Consider the following 16,781-nt stretch of genomic DNA (forward strand, 5'->3'; position numbering starts at 1 on the left):
GCATGATATATCGTGAATTGACGGGAAAAGCCCGGAATTCAGCGCGAAGTTTCTTATCTTCGTCGTTCCTCTCGCGTGTTTATTTGCATGGAAAGTAGGATAAGGTGTGTTTGCTCGCCGCACTCATCGTACCCCATTTGACCCAGAACCCATGCAATTGCTAGCGAAAACAAAGAAAATTTCATATAGCCGCCGCTCTAGCTCCGGCTTCTATTGCTTCAGTTGTGCGAAAGCCTGAATTTTGGTTTAACTGTACAAAGGGTTATATACATTGTCACTCGAATGCCCGCGTTGCCCTATATTATGATTTCCTACTGCTTGTTTTGATTTTCCTCTCGAAGAATTTTTATTTAGCCACTTTTCGTTTTGCCTTCCACTATTCCTTCAATGTCACATTCTCGAACCAGGAATCCTTGCCATTAGCAATGTAACCTCTTCAACGATCAACTGAAGCGTTTCCTGTCCATATGTTTACCTTTTTCACTACTTTTCAGATAGCGTGAAAACCAGGCTTGGCAAAAATATTCACAAAAGCGAAAAAAAAAGGGGGGGGGGGGGTGCAGAGCACGCGTGAAATCTTCGTAAGGAGGATACTATCCACTTGAAATGAGGTTCATATATCATATCTTGGAGAGCTAAAAATGTAAACGCGAACGAGCTCTCGTAGAGAGCGGACAAATTTCAGTTATGGAAGCAGCCTCTGTGCACACGACCCGAGAGATGCGGAAGAATCCCCATACCCGCATAGTGTGGAGCTACGCAATGGCTAGCACTATCGTGCATTACTGTAACTCCCGACATCCAAATCTCCGTCGCTGCCTCGAAAATACGTTGCGACCGCACGGATTCTGTTCCAGAGGTCAATTCTCGAAGATTCGACCCGTGACCCCTTTGTTGCCGCAACCAGAACGCGACCTGCGTTGGCTGGACCGCTTTTATTGCTTTAACTACTATTCCCGCTTCGGAGACATTTGGGACGAGCATTCTAATACGCGCGCTTGCATCTCGAGTACGGTGCGCCACAACAAAAGGGTCATATGCCCCCCGGTTCGAATCAGCCATTGTTCGCCGCCATATAAGCATCCTTTTTTTTTTCCGACCCCTTCGTGCATATTCCCACTGTTCGCATATCGTCATCACCGAAACGCCTGAATGCGAACGAAAGATTCCCATACGATCTCAGCGTACACGGTAAACAGAATACACGCCCGCGACATCCATTCTCCGGACGCCAAAATCGCTGCTGCTCAGTTTACTTTCGAAGATATATACAGCTCGTATTCAGGAGCGTTCAACGTCAACGGCATTGGACGGCGATTTCCGTGTGAGCGAACTATCCGGGACGAACCAGCCGTTACCGGTAAAATAACAAGGCAAGTGATGATCGCACAAGCGGGGAGGAAACGACGCAAAAAGAAAGAGGCGAGCCGCGCAGACGGCATGATTCGTGCATTACAGATGGGTCCCTGCGTCCATAGGTCTCGATCGCTTCGCCTGCCAACGCACGGCCGTCTTAGCTCGCGGAAGGAAGGTTCAAACAAACAAACAAAGAAACGAAAAACCGCAACGAAAGGAGGAAAGCAAGTTTGATGTCTTCGTCCGAGAGGAGAGGTCAGAGTTCGACATCGACGTCGCTCCCTCTCGCTCTCTCTCGTTCGCCGCGGGAACGCGAAGGGGGACGCGATTTTTGAGGGACCTAAAACCAACATTATGGACGTTCGTGAGCGCGCACGGACGCGTAGTACACCGCCAGCGTTCGGTCGTAAGAGCGCAGCATCGTAACGCAGATAGATAACCCAGGCTTGCCGACAAGAAAACGAAGTAACGATAGTGCCGGCGAAACGGCAGAATCGAAACGGTGAAAATGGCGTGGCGCCGACGACGTAACGCGATAGAACGGCCAAAAAAAGGTCACTTCGTGAACACCCCGAGATATACGTGAAGCACGAGGCGGAGACAAGCTTGCACAGCCCGGAGGCGTGCACGTTAAAACTAGCCGATCGGCGCCATTGTTTTTGAATTTTTAGTTGCAGGTACGGCGGCGGCTCTGCACGCGGAATGGCGTCGTCTGCTACTTTTTTTCCTATCGTCTGCTACGTACTTTCTGTGTTGTATAGTTTTGCCTCTTTGTATACTATCGTCAGCAGTGCGTTTCGTGCGCACGTTCATAAGCTTGCTCCGTACGTTTCTTCCCCTATGTTTACATTTCTGGGCTGTTGTTAAAGATGGCAGCGTCTGGCGCGCTGGTATATCCATAATGCCGGTGCTTTCTGCTGTCCAGCGCTTCTGAGTGGGGTTCTTTCTTTCTTTCTTTCTTTCTTTCTTTCTTTCTTTCTTTCTTTCTTTCTTTTCAGCTCTCTCCGTCCAACTCTTCGTTTACCCACAAGTGTCAGCGGCGACTGACGTTTCACCCGGTATTATGTCGTGTCTGCACGATTTTGCGGTACGACTCGCTTGCTCTTTTCTCTTGTTCTTGCTTTCTCTCTTTATCTCTTTCTTTCCTTTTTCCCCGCTGTTGGCATTGCGAACTGCATTAAGCAAGAAGATGTTGCGGGCGGTCGACGAGGAGATACAGTTCTCCGGGCTTGTTTGCGGCATAATGAAGGACGACGAAAAAAAAAAAAAAGGTACACGATAAAGCCCGAGCAAAGTGCGGCCAGAGAGAAAGACAGACTGGCCTGTCCGCCTGCCCGGAGAGCGTGGGAAAATTTGACTTGCACAATAGAGAGCGTTTCCCAGTTGGCCGAACGCCGCCGTGCCGTACTACACGGCGGATGCCACGGACACCTACATGAACGTCCCCTTCCCCCCTTCCCGGCTGCCTCACTTCGCATGTGTTATTTTTGATGTTCCCCGCTTATTATTTTACGCGTCGCCACCGGAATGACCGACCAAACGAGAGGTGTACGCTGGAAAAAAGAATAAAGAGGGAGAGGAGGGTGAACAAGTATTGCGGGCGGTGCCTATAGGGGGGCGGCGTTTTGTTTTCGACCCCCTCCCTCTCCCTTCCTCGTTTTAGACAGGAGACCACCGCCATAGACTGCCTACGGGGCGCGGTATTGCGCAGTGCCGGTCAGTTGGCGCGCGGACATCTTGTTATTACCATTGTTGGGAGCAGCAGCAGCGAGAGAGACGAGCAACCAAAGGGGAGCGGCGGCGGCTCGTACGGGGGAACGAAACCGGAATGAAGAAAAAGAGAAGGGAGCAGTTTAAGAGCTTGCGGGACGCCGTGCTCGTTGCTGCGCGAGTTGCGGGCGTTCGTTACAAAAACGCTCGTCGAAACGAATTGCGGAAAGGGTGGGAGGAGGAGGGGGTGGCGACGGCAACTGAGCCAGCGTGTTTGCCGACGGCTGCGCGCGGTTGACACATGGACAGTTGGCTTCTACCCTTTTCAGTTCCGTCAGGGCCTTTCCGGGACGGACCGACTGCTGCGACCGCCGTTTTTGTTCTTTTTTATGCGTGGCAAAACTGGGAAACAACGAGCTATTTTACACCCACCCGTTGTCATCACGCTTCTTTCTCGCTCTTTCTAAAGTACGAAATTTGATGAATGATTGCGCCAAGAGAGCTGCGAACTTTCAGGAATTCTGTCAGCTCTCGAACCCGGAAACCACAGTTAATTTTTGTTATTACCAGTATTACTGATGTGAAATTTTCGCTGATTTCTTACCAAGGCGGGGAAAGCTTGAGTAGCAAACAAGAAATAAATATAACAAAATATTTTTGAGTAGCAAGCAAGAAATGAATATAACAAAATATCGTACACTCTCCCTATAACCGAACCACTGTTTTCGAATTCTAGTTGTGTTCGAGTTTTTTTTTCAAGGACACTTTCAGTGCATTGAGAGCAAATCTTTCCCGCTTTGAACGAACTACCGCTCATAATGAAACTCAGTTTCCTGTCCCAGGATTTGATTCCGAAATATCGCTTTACTCAAAGTGTTTATCGGTCCCAACCGCAGCGAACAGAAAGCAAATCCTCCCAGCATTTAAAGAACCATCGCTTAAGGCTAAGTAACTTTTTTGTAGCGATGATTTTGTTTACTATAGCGAGCGATATATATATATATATATATATATATATATATATATATATATATATATATATATATATATATATAGAGAGAGAGAGAGAGAGAGAGAAAGATAAACTCACAAAGCGCGCAGAAATAGTATAAGTAAAGAGTCGGATACACAGCAAGAACAATAACAAACAAGGTTTACTTACGTAGCGGCAACGGGACTTGCCTTCATCAGAGTAAAGTTACATGATTTTGCTGAGATTTTACGTTATTTTGCAGCAAAATCATGTAACTTTACTCTGATGAAGGCAAGTCCCGTTGCCGCTACGTAAGTAAACCTTGTTTGTTACTGTTCTTGCGGTGTATCCGACTCTTTACTTATACTATATATATATATATATATATATATATATATATATATATATATATATATATATATATATATATATATATATATATATATATATATATATATATATATATATATATATATATATATATATATATAAAAGCGAATGACCAGTAACGCCGTAGCCGGCAAGCAGTCTCCAAAATACGGCATACTGATTCTCATCAGGGTAGAACCGGACAAGCTGTCGCTTCCTGGGAAGAAGGAAAAAAACATCGCACAAACAAACGAAAAATAGAGCACGTTTTCGAGGAGCACTTTGTAGCAATACGTAACACGAGCGTCTATTCTGGCGATAAGCCTTTCCCTTCGGGTGGACTCAAAGAAAGCGGACGAGATCACGCCTAAAAAGTAAAAGCATCGGCTTGGAATCAGAGGACGGGTGGGGAAGCAGCTCGAGGTCTCCCAAAGCCATTTCATGTCGATTTGAAAGAACAGCGAATGGCTTTCGGGAACGCTTCCCCGACTCCACCCCCGACTCCACGGGGACGTACGATCGCGTCTACGCGAACCGCTCCTACAATTCAAACACCGCTGACGGTTTGCATATCACCGCCGTCTTTCTTCGTAATTGCAATACACGAGCCGTACGCATACGATTCCTGCTGTCCCCATTGGTTTCCTACTTTTCTTCATTCCCGTAACGTCCGCTTAAACACACACCGAAAGCATCGATAACGACGCACAGCTCGACAGCTTTTTTTTTTTCAACCCTCCGTGCAGCTCCCTTTTTTCCCCATCTCTCATCCCCCTCGTCCCACCACATTCGATATACCCAAAGCCAACAGCGCGCTCCGTCGATCTTTGATACAAACAGAGTGGCGCCAAAAGCAAACCTTTCAAACGTATTAGCCGAAAAGCGCGTCGAAGACGTTCGCTGTGCCTCTGCCGATACGTGTATTAAGGGCTTGCACAACTCCGCCTGCAGCACATACGGTTCATCCATTCTGTTGTTTGCGCGAGGAAAGTTCGCGGACCGCACGACGGACCGCGCGTGTGAGTAATGAATGAGTGTATATACAAGTGCGTCCCGAAAGCTTTAGTTTCTTTGACTGGCTACCGGCACGCGAGGTTTCACTTAGGCGAAAATACCTTGAACGTTTATAGCAGTGGGGCTCCAGAGGGTAATCTGCTCTTTTTTTTTTCTTATTATCGTCGTGACTGTGTTCCGTCATTTGCTAGTGGACTAACTGATAAAGCGAAGAGCCGCTCATACGTGTTCTATGAACCGCACCAGCGTCGTTGTTTGGGCTATTCGCATACTGTTTCCGTCCTTTTCAAGATGCCGTATGCCTGCGAGACCGGTGGGTAGCTTTAATGTGCGGAGTGAACCGTCTCCGCTGGCTTCCTTGTATACAAGGGACCCTCGTATCAACACTTTAGCTCCTGCACCTCAAAATTTCAGAGGTCTCATTTCTGGAAACGGCCTCCCGCCATTTTTGAGTGAAGAACTGGTAAGGAACAGTTCGTTTGTGGTTGGTTCTAAAACTCAACCACTTCGTGCGTCCTCACTCCTTTTTAAACCATGCTTCGATTCCAGAATCCATAGTTTGGCCTGCAGAAGCGACGCTAGCGTTGCCAGGCAGCCCGTGTACTAGAGGCTCACAAGGATGAATTTACAGACCATGGCTCTGAACTGGCTTCCATAATTTTTTTTTTCACCACACAGCTCTCGCAGCATCTTGTGTGCATCATTCTGTTCATTGTGTCAACTTCAGCGTGAAAGTTTAAGCAACCAGGGACTATCTCCGTATACGTAACCGGACTGGCGTTTCCAGCATGACGCTTCATCGGCTCAAAGCGGCCGTATACAGCTAACCCGAAACACACCGTGTTCGGATTCCGAGGCAGCTCTGCCAGCGCCACGCTGCGGTGGGACGCACGGGGTGTGTTGACCGGCGAGTGGCGGAGACCAGAACGATGATGAGGCATCTACGCGAGAGCCACCTAGAGCGCAATGAAACTGCAAATACGAAGAGAGGCAGAGACAGAGCCATTGAAAAGGTCAGTGCCACGCACGTAGGCAGAGGGCAGGCGGGCCTCGCTGGGAGGCGCAATTTCGAGTGAAATGGACTTTCCATGTAAATCATCGCGTGACTCGGAGCCCGTTCGACAGGTGAAATTATACACGCGCCGCAGGTAGAACTCGCCGATGAAGGCTGGCTCGCGAGAACGAGAACCGAAACGTCCGTCGTCTGCTCTATCGTCTGCAGACGATGCAGCAGACGATGAAGCAGTCCGACTGCTTCGCCGTGGCGGTGGTTATACGTAAGTTGACGCTACTCTGGCAACTTGCGGATCGGCTCTGTAGCCTGTTTTTTTTTTTTTTTTTTTTCCTTTAAGATGACGCTTTCGAGTAAAAGCAGATGTAAAGGTTTGATATGTGCCAGGCGGGTAGAATGGAGCCCCGCGACAATGGAAACAAGTTAGCCCTGCGAGATTTCGTTATTCTTTGCACATGCCCGAGACTTCTTAAACTTCGAATGGGACAATTCCGATGCTCGCATAAGCTTTCGCAAAGACATGATGGCATTGAAATGCAGGTTGCTCCAGAAACATGCGCAATACAGCTCCGTTATGGGACACCGGTGGTGTGGCTTTTGAATGCCACCTTGATCTCGAAATGCATTGGAACGTATAGTTTATTTTGGTAACGCGACAGTTCGGAGTGAAGTTGTAAACGTCACGGAATTCGCATCTGCTGTCAGTATACACGGACATTTACGGGATGCGCATGGTTACAGAAAATGGCTGTAACCAAATGGCTGTTTTGTGGAAACTTTCCCGACCAAAATTATACGATGGTTGGCCGCTAGGACGATGCCATTACTATTACGGCTAGTTTCATTCGCTGGTCCTAATTAGTTATTTCCCCATAAATATGTTTGTACATTAGTTCGAAATTCCCTGTCACCTCTCCGTTGTGTGATAAACAGCCTCGCTGGTGATCCACCTTCACAAAGTGTAATGGCTCATAATTTTTTTAAAGCGAAGCTTTCTACGCCTTAATGATGGCCTCCAGCGCACGACAAAGCGCACTGCAGGAAAGGCAATTTTCTCTGGCGATAATGATGACCGTGGGTGCAGTGAAAGATGGCTGAAAACGAAGCTCTCTCTGGTCGAAAGTCAATGTCTTCAAAGTCCACAGTCCGAAGTCCAAACCGTCACGCCCAAAAAGCACTACAGGAAAGCCAACTTACACAATAGGTTTCCCCTAGGGCACATCAAACGCCCCAAGAAGAAGAAAAAAACGCTTCCCGTGGGCGGAAGCGAACCTGGGTTCCTCTATCCTATTGCGCCGTTCCGACGTGGTCGAAGCTGTTTGGTTTACAGACTTTGACTTTGACTCAGATTGCATATGGAAGAAAGATTTTGAGTTTTAACCATCTTTCTCTTAGGAAAGGGGCTTTGATTTTTGACACGAAAGTGTTTTATTCCAGGATGCACGAAGATTTCAGTGACGTCGTATCCGTCACGGAAATGACTCCAGTACAGCGAAGCAAGCGGCCTGTAAAGGGTGCACCCGTGCACACAGGGTCTTCTTGCGGGGAAGCAACCTTTAGTACTAAAGTGTACGTTATACGTAGGGTTGTTCGTTTTCGGGTTTTACATTTTAACACGACGGTGTTTTATGCGGGATACACCAAGATTTCACTGACGCCATATCCGTCATGGAAATGACACCAGTACACCTTTGCCGAAGCGAGCAGGACGTCACTCGTCAAGCACACCCACAAGACAGCCGCCGACCCGCAAATCGGGCGTATCTGCAGATTTAGCTGCCCATTTCACTTTCGTGTTTTACCGATTCGTATGGCAGAGGACTCAACCACAGTATTTTTTTCTAGTACGCCTCAACCTTAAAGGAGCCACGAAGAAAAAATACAACTCGTTTAATTTGAAAGAACTAGGATTCAGTATCTCACTCAGCTCCATTACAGCCACGAAAGATGTTTTTTAACGAAAAAAAAAGCCAGAAGTATTTAAAAACTTTCAAATTTTGCGCCACAGTGACGTGTTATGAGCACGAATGACGTCATACGGGCCAACAATAAAACATAATTTTCAGCGCGTTAACGTCACGTTAGCATTCAAGTGATGCGGTCAAATGGAACTAGAGGCCCCATTACAGACGTCCAGTCATGTGTCGTCACGACAGGTCAGTTAGGCGGCCGCCAATCGCACAAACAAGGTTCCGTGATGTCATAGAAAATTTGCGTGAAATTGGCTAAGGGGTCGCGACTGCTTCACACGTTTTCTTTATTATCTCCGTTATTTGTTCGAAGATTGCGATGATATTGGTATCATTGTTATCGGGACTAAGCCCTCTTTTTAATAAACCCAACTTATATTTTGTCTTCATGGCTCCTTTAAGTCCTGTTTGATTTCTTCCTTTTGTAGGGTGGTTAGGTGGGAAGGGGGTAGAGGGTATTCAGGAGAATATAAGGGCAGGCTCGTCATCGGAGATAATGTGATTACACAGGGCAAGGCTTCTTCTCCTAGCAGGCGTTAACTAGGTGAGTGACCAGGGCCGCGCAGTTTTCTTTCCATTTGAGGGCAGGCCACGTTTCGGGCAGAACACGGTCAACCGCGGAAAGCGGCCCGGCGGACTTGCAGAGTCATCTTCCGGCTGTGGCTCGACATGGCTCAAAACGTGACTCGAATCACCGGCGCAATGTTGACGCAAAGTTTGCAGCCGTAAGGCCGTTCTGCGGCGTTGTTGTATTGTATGCGCGCGCACGCGAAAGCGGAAGTGTGCTCTAGCAGACAAAACGATAAAACGGAAGAAAAATAAATCGGGACAAATAAATGGGAAAAAAAGATGGCGGACGAAAGAACGGGGCTGGAAACTGAGGTTGCGAGATCAAATCGGACGTGTAACGCTATCGGAACAAAAATGAGAGAAAAAAAATTAAAAAGAAACCACAAGTATGTTCGCCGTAAGAGTCGCATAGAAACACAAGAGGAAGCAAAAAAAAAAAAAAAAGGTTATTTTGGTACGCATGGATAAGCTCTGTTTGCTCAGGTGGCCGCGTTAAAGAACTGCGAACGCATTCTTCTTGATTTTGTGCGGCCGTAAAAAATGGCAATAAAAGGCGAAACGCTGCTGCCACTGAAACATTAAAAAGAGCAGCTGGGCATATGGAGGCGGAATGTCCGCCTAGGGCTTGAAGTAAAAACAAAGAGAGAAAGAAAAGGAGGCGGTTTGGAGGGGGAAATATTCCAAGAAGTTGTTTCGGCCACGATGGAAGTCAATGGCCGGCGATGTTATCGTACATTTCGTCTACAAAGAATTATCTCCAATCACGTGTATAGCCAGGGAAGAAAACATCAGCGACATGGGTATTTTTATGTTTTACAACACAACTCGTGTGAACTCAGCACAGAGAGAGAGAGAGAGAGAGAGAGAGAGAGAGAGAGAGAGAGAGAGAGAGAGAGAGAGAGAACTTTATTTTGTAACCTGTGTCCAAAGGACTGCTTGGCTTCTTGGTTAAGTTACAAGGACTATAGTCCTGGCTTTAGTCCTGGCTATCTATAGTTCTGGCGTGTTTTTAACGTGGTGCACCAGCGTGGTCCAATAGAGCTCTTCAAGCTCCTTAGGGGGTGTGACCCATGCCTCCCAGTCCCAGCAAGGAGGGCGCTTTGTGGCAGGAATTGGTTGCAGGGAAGATCTCAGGGTGCTTTGAATGTTTGGGCATGTCCAGAGGGTGTGTTCATTGTTGGGGTATTGGTCGCAGTGTGAGCGTTTTGGTGTGCCTGGAAGCCCGTCTATGTAGCGTTGTATGTGTTGTGTAGGCAGCGTGCCGGTTTGTGCTCGTCCAATGAGGACAGCGTCAGGGTGGGCGAATTTTCTGGGGTTGGGTAGGGGTGGTTCTCTGATACTGATCATATAGCAAAGAGTCGTGCGAGTAGGCATAACTACCCAACAGCGCGTAAGCGAGCCTTAAGATGCAGGATGAGCAAGCCCGAAACGTTGTGCTACATACATCCGGACCTCTGAAAACGACCGGCAATAATATCCTTGCATTATCGTGTATGTCGAAATTTCCCCGTAGTTGGAGGGAGAGAGAGAGAGAGAGAGAGAGAGAGAGAGAGAGAGAGAGAGAGAGAGAGAGAGAGAGAGAGAGAGAGAGAGAGAGAGAGAGAGAGAGAGAGAGAGAGAGAGAGAGAGAGACGGAAGGGGTATATTTCAGCGAAGCTTTCTTCTTTCCGTTAATTTTTTGTTGCATTTATGTGTATTTTTTTATCTTCGTTTCCGGATTTTCTATAAATCTAGAGGTCTATGTTATTGGGAAGATTCAACTCCGATTAAGAATGGCCTCCCCAGATCCGCTTACTCCTACGACTAGAGTCAAGATAACTGAAATTAGGCAGCGATAACTCCCGTTTGAAATGTCCCTCGAGTGTGTTAAATTCAGTCGAATCGATTGCAAATCACAGTTTTACATAACGCAAGCAGGTTGGCACTGCGAACATGCGCCGTAGCGACACACTTCGCTGTCTCGTTTTAGGTCTAACCGTCTCCGAATCGTGACAGGCAAGACAAAAAGCTTCTGAGAAAAGCGCACACGTCGCTCCCATTTAAGACTGCAGCGCCGTCGTGAAAGCAGGATTTGTAGGCTAAACACACAGGTCGCGCCACGCAGCCATGCATATTCTCATCTGGCTTCGCTTTTAAGGTCCCGCAAAACGGCAGCGGATGGCCGATGCTCTGCGGTGGCGGGGCGAACCGCTCTCTTTGCCGAACAGCCGCGACATTTTTGACATGGACTCGACGCGGCGCAAGACGGATGAGGTCGAGTCGCTGGAGAACCGATCGTCCGCGGCCGGAGCGACACGCGGTGTCGCGAGTGTCGGACAGGAGAGGGCGCACAGGACGCTTGCAGGGGGGTTCAGCATTTTCTACTTTGGGGGCCCGGGTAGCCCCACGGCTGCAAATCTGTCTTCTCACGTTTGACTTTTTTTAAGGACAAAGGCCGTAACTGCCCCCATTGTGCTAAAAACCGGCGCCGTCGTCGTTGTTGGTTGGCACAAAAAATGGTACCCGCTATGAGTAAAATGAAATTAGCAGTGGCTTAGCTCGGCTATGCCAGGATATCGTAGCGTGAGCTAAGGTTCAACTGGTTATTCTTAGGTTTCCTGGTTGTCGAGGATTAGCTGATTATCATGCCGACTGCTGCTAAAACGATTTCCAATCCAATCCAATCCAATCGAGTCGCGGCGACGGCTCCGGCGCGCCAGCTGTGCGCCGTGAGACGTCACTGCTCCTCGCGCATGCGCAGCACGGCTCTGCAGGAGCCACGCGAAACTGCTCAACCTCGGCCAGTGTAGCTCACTCTACAAACATTGGCGCAGCTATAGTGAGGGCAGGAGAAACAGCGGAGCTAACGGCCCCTCTTCCTTCGTCGGAGACCCGGCTGTTGCACCTCACGGATCTCCGAACCTGCGGCTGAACGTTCTCCATGACTGGCAGGCCCGGATCGTTTCGTGTGCAGCCTTTAACATCTCTGCCAAAGTAGACCTCGTTAGCACGCGCTAGAACCTGCGGCAACCGGCTTAGCGAACTCGGCGTCTGCGCTCCCCATTTCAGGCGCGAACGTGCGTGAACTGGCGAGGAGAACAGCACGCGAGAGATCACGCCACGGACGCTGGGCAGAGCGTTCTCGAAGGTCAAGATGGCCGACCCCGGGCGCCCCTCACGATGCGTACGCTCACGTGCGCTCGGCATTTTTTCTTGGTATTTTTTTGTAGAAACGTTATACTTTGCTGTTAAAACACATTTGAGTTTGTGAGGGCATTTAACGCGGGTATCCGGAATAGGAGCGGAGTGCGTTACCACAGCGCGAACTGAGCACTACTGGCGGCGGAACTAAAGTTAGCCTACTTCGTGCCGCGTGAGAGGTGAAAGTGACGGCACGTGACTCGAACAGGGGAACCCCACATGCCGCACAGAACACCGATTTTTGAGAACCCGTTGGCGGGTGCTACCAGTCTTCTTGTGGAATTAATTCGCTAAAAAAGACGAAATAACGAAGGCTATATAAAAGTAACGGGAGGCCACGATATAGGTTGTTTCACTGGCGAGGCACGCATGCTGGCAACCATGTGAATGTTGCATGTGTAACTCCTAAATAAACAAATAAACTGATTGATTGATTATGAAGTCTGACGTGCCGAACTTACACCTGGGCTATTGGCCGCGCCGCAGTGGAGGGCTCCGGATTAATTTTGACCACGTGGGGATCTTTAACGTGCGCCGAAATCTCGTACACGCCGACGTTTTTTGCTTTTCGCCTCCTTCAGAAAAGCGGCCGCCGCGGTCGGGAAACGAACCCGGTCCACATGCTCAGCACCACCCATTTCAAACGTCAAGTATGTACCAACACGCTCGCACTAACACACTTTCCCCCTATAGCTTTTGTTGCTAAATAGGAGTAAGTATTTCCTTACCCGCCACCGCTGATCATTAAACTGCACTACACTATAATGACGCGACGTTGGCTGATGTATATACCCCGCATGCGTTAGACTTACCCCTCACGCCGTCTCGCTGCTGCTCTTTTTTTTTTTTTTTTTTGTTCAGTAATGTCGTCTAGACAGGCCGTTTTTTCAACGCACGATTATATAGTGCCGAGGGTAAGGACTATAATAGTAAACTGTTTTACGCGTCAGTCTGTTGCAAGGGAATTCTTTCTCTCCCGACCCTTTATTTTTTATCTGTCTGGACGTCCACCCGGATACCGGACAAATCAGCGTACAACAGTGGCGGAAACGTCGCCGGCGAGCCGGCTGTGTCACTAAAAAAAAGAAAAAAAAAGGTCCGACGTTTGAGAAGACGCCGTCATTTTATTTGAGCTCAATAAATGTTTTCTACTACTACTACTACTAAAAAGAAGCGGGAAGTTCGAACACAAGTCGGGAACTCGGGGGACACCAACCAATGAGCTCCGAGGAGACGGCGTACCAGCAATTTAAACGGCCGGTTGAGGTGTCGGCGTAACGCCAGACAGTTATCGGCCCCTATCTCCCCCTCCCCCACCCCCCAACAATCACTTCCTCCTCAAATTTAAAATGTCTGCTCTGATTCCTTCGGCGCAGTTTTGAGTCACTTGTTTATAGTTTAGTAGCATTTGCACGAAATGCAGGTTTGTGACGCTACAAGACATGACCACGAGCCCTAACCAATTGCAAGCATGCAAGGAGGCCGCGAAGCACCGCAAGCTACGCACTGACTCAAAACAAAACTTCCAGGACTAGCCCGTACGCACTTTTCGCCTTCACACACACGCTGTTCCTCCACAGTTCATATGCATCTTCATCTTAGAGCCGAGACATTCCACTAAATCGATCGAGCGGCCTCACAACGGCGCAGTCGACGCGATGCTCCCACCGCGCATGCGCACCACAGTCGAGAACGTATCCGAATCTTAACAGAGTTCAGGAATAGTGTGTTGCTCCTCCACAGTTTGTACATCTATTCCACCTATTCGTCCACACAGCTGCGCCCAGATCACTCGGATTTGATAGCGGTGCCATGACTAGCTCAGCCGGCAGGACGCCCCCTACTGCGCATGCGCAAAGCGCAGTCGAGATCATGCCCGAATCGCAACAAGGTTTAGAGAAGGAAAAGGGCTGTAATAATGGTTGTAACAGCCTCCCCCAAGCGGCAGCCAAAATGAGCTTTGCGTATTTTAGAATTGGAAGGCGCAGTGTGCACTGCTTGAAGAAAACAAATTAAAAATGGGCCGGGTGTTGCACGTCTACGAAAAGTGTGACAACAAAGCGCTCCGAACACGAACCCGACTTTGTTATAAGCGGCGTTTTGTTAGGAACGTGGATAATATACTTTACTCGCGGCACAGTTTGGGCCCAGAAGAACTTCGTGTAAAGCGAGAATTCCAAGTGAGCAGTTTCATATAATCAGGGTTTACTGTATGTGGCTACGCGATCGAACGACTCCTGCCGCTCCTAGAGATAAAAAAATAAAAATAAGCACATCTTGCACTGGTGGTGAAAGGCTGTATAAACAGCAGAGCTGAAGGCCCCTCTCCCTTCGTCGGAGATCCGGCTGTTGCATTTCACGTGGCTTTTCGAACTTGCCGCCTAAAGATCTCTGCGACTGGTAAACCCGGGTCGTTTTGTCAGCAGACGTTCACATCCCTCCCAAGGTGGACCCCGTGGCACGCGCTAGAACCCGCGGCAACCGGCTTCGCGAACTCGGCGTCTGTGCTCCCCACTTAAGGCGCGAATGCACGTGAGCTGGCGAGGAGAACAGCACGCGAGAGGTGACGCCACGAACGCGGGACAGAGTGTTATCGAAGGTCCAACTGGTCGAAACGTCGGGCGCTCCTCGCGAGGCACACGCTCACGCGCACTCTGTATTTTCGCGAATGCCACCGGAACAAGCCCAGGCTCAAACAGCTGTGCTAGCTATGAAAAACAGGATCCCGATTCAGCTCGTATGAAGGCCGAGGACGCAGAGATGATACCCTTCACAGGTAGTTGTGGCTCAAGCATTTAATTTCATCCGTGTGCCAACACCATGCCTCGACTTTACCTCGCTCTTACACGGACAGACATACCGGATAGGAACAGTTTCAACGAGGCAGCCTCCAAAAAAAACGGTTATTCCGAGAACAAAAGCTACTCAAGAAAAGAACCGCCAATATAAAAGAAGAGGTCCAATGAAGTAGACGTGGAAAGAAGACGGGGAAAAAGAAAAAGTCGCCTCGAAGTAAACCGCTTTTTGTTTCTTGGCTCGTTCTTTAATGCACGGACATTTCCTTACGGTTGTCGACAAGGTCGCGTCAATAAATGGGGGACTTTTGAGCCCTTTGTTTCCTCTCTCGCTGCGCTCTTCGAGCGTATTCGCTTTTCCCTTTCCCTTTCTCAATTTCACTGCGCAAAGCCTGCTTCCCTCCTCTCTCACTCCCTTCCTTTACTTCACTCTCACTCTCACTCGTAACCTTGCGGCGAGAGCATTATTTTTCGCTCGCTTCCTCGTCTCTCCAGTTTTTCTTTCATTTCCACGCACTCGGGTGTTTTTTTTTTTTTTTTTTCTCCGCGTATACATTTTCCTTTTCCAACAACGCGGTTCGTCCCTTTTATTAGCGTTTCTGATTGTAGGCCCATTGCTCGCGCCACTGAGCACGACGCATGCTCCGAGCGCCAAATTTGCATAATGGATTCGAAAATTATTGTCGCGACGACGCTGCGGCCCTTAGTTCAGCTTTTTCCGAAATACGCGCGCATGCGGGCTTGACAGGCACAAGCTAGAAAGCGCATGCGGAACAGCTTCGACCGGCCGGCCCGCCATCTCGTCAATGCCTATGAATCGTATAGGCCACGCGTGATTGAGAAAAGCACCGGCTTGTTGGTATGTGGACAGCTGGAGTGATCTGTTTTAGGAATTTCGCGCTGTCTTTATTATTTTTTTCTTACCAAGACCACCTGCCAAGGGGGATTTGTAACTAAGAGACGTTTTGCCGGTGCTTCCGAATGCCAATTCGATTCCCTACCACGTGGGGTCTTTGTTTCGTAAGAGAAATTTTTAAGCATGACAGCTTTCGTGCGCTTAAGTCGTGATGTTGATGGTGACACTGCTGCTGGTGAAGATGACAAAAGGAGCCCCTGTCACATACATCAATAGCCGGCCATAAACAACAAGTTTACGCATTTCACTAGGAATTAGGCGAATCCCTTTGATGGTCATGAGGTAACCGAGGCCGAAATAAGAGCGAAGTGGAATTTAACAGAGTTTGAGTTCCTTCGAAAGGACCCCGTTCCCTTTCTTCAGAAGGTTTCCATGTCCATATTCTACACTGGATACTTTACATTTGTACTTGTTCCTGTGATGGAAAAATATGTTAAAAAGAAAAAAAAAGTCTTTATGCTATACTTTCGATTCGCGATGACTAACGCAGCCACACTTGGAATCAATGCTCTGGTCGGGAGACACGTACATCTGCAGTACTAAAAGTGCACCCTAGAAATATTTAAAAGCACTTAAACGTTGAAAAATGAAAATGAATGTACATATAACATGTGGAGATTCGATGAAACTATCGAAACAGTTTAATATAGGTCGAACATAATTTTTTCCGTTGCTGTACGAATCGCGTGCGCCGTAATACATGTCCTACAGCGGATTAGCGCTTTGTATTGCCCGGATTCACTCACCTGTGATAAAAAAAATAAATAAACGTGCTAGTGGTATATGCGAAGAAATTCGGTATTGTAAAATTACAGCAACACGTGACGATGAGATAGAAATTGAAGTAGGAAATCGGTGCAATGTTCTGGCAATTTTAGGAGGCTTACTTTCATGTACGTCATAGAGGAAGACACGT

The 16,781-nt window shown here is 48.3% G+C and overlaps 1 protein-coding gene across 1 annotated transcript in view; it reads right to left on the reverse strand.

Moving 5' to 3' along the window:
• The window catches only part of LOC144162492 (uncharacterized), a 269,103-nt gene that overhangs the window by 171,563 nt on the left and 80,759 nt on the right, over positions 1-16,781 (reverse strand). The window lies entirely within an intron of this gene.

Source organism: Haemaphysalis longicornis, unplaced genomic scaffold (genome assembly GCF_048455015.1).
Source record: "Haemaphysalis longicornis isolate Haplotype H1 unplaced genomic scaffold, Haemaphysalis longicornis Haplotype H1 scaffold_12, whole genome shotgun sequence".
Taxonomy (NCBI): Eukaryota; Metazoa; Arthropoda; class Arachnida; order Ixodida; family Ixodidae; genus Haemaphysalis; species Haemaphysalis longicornis.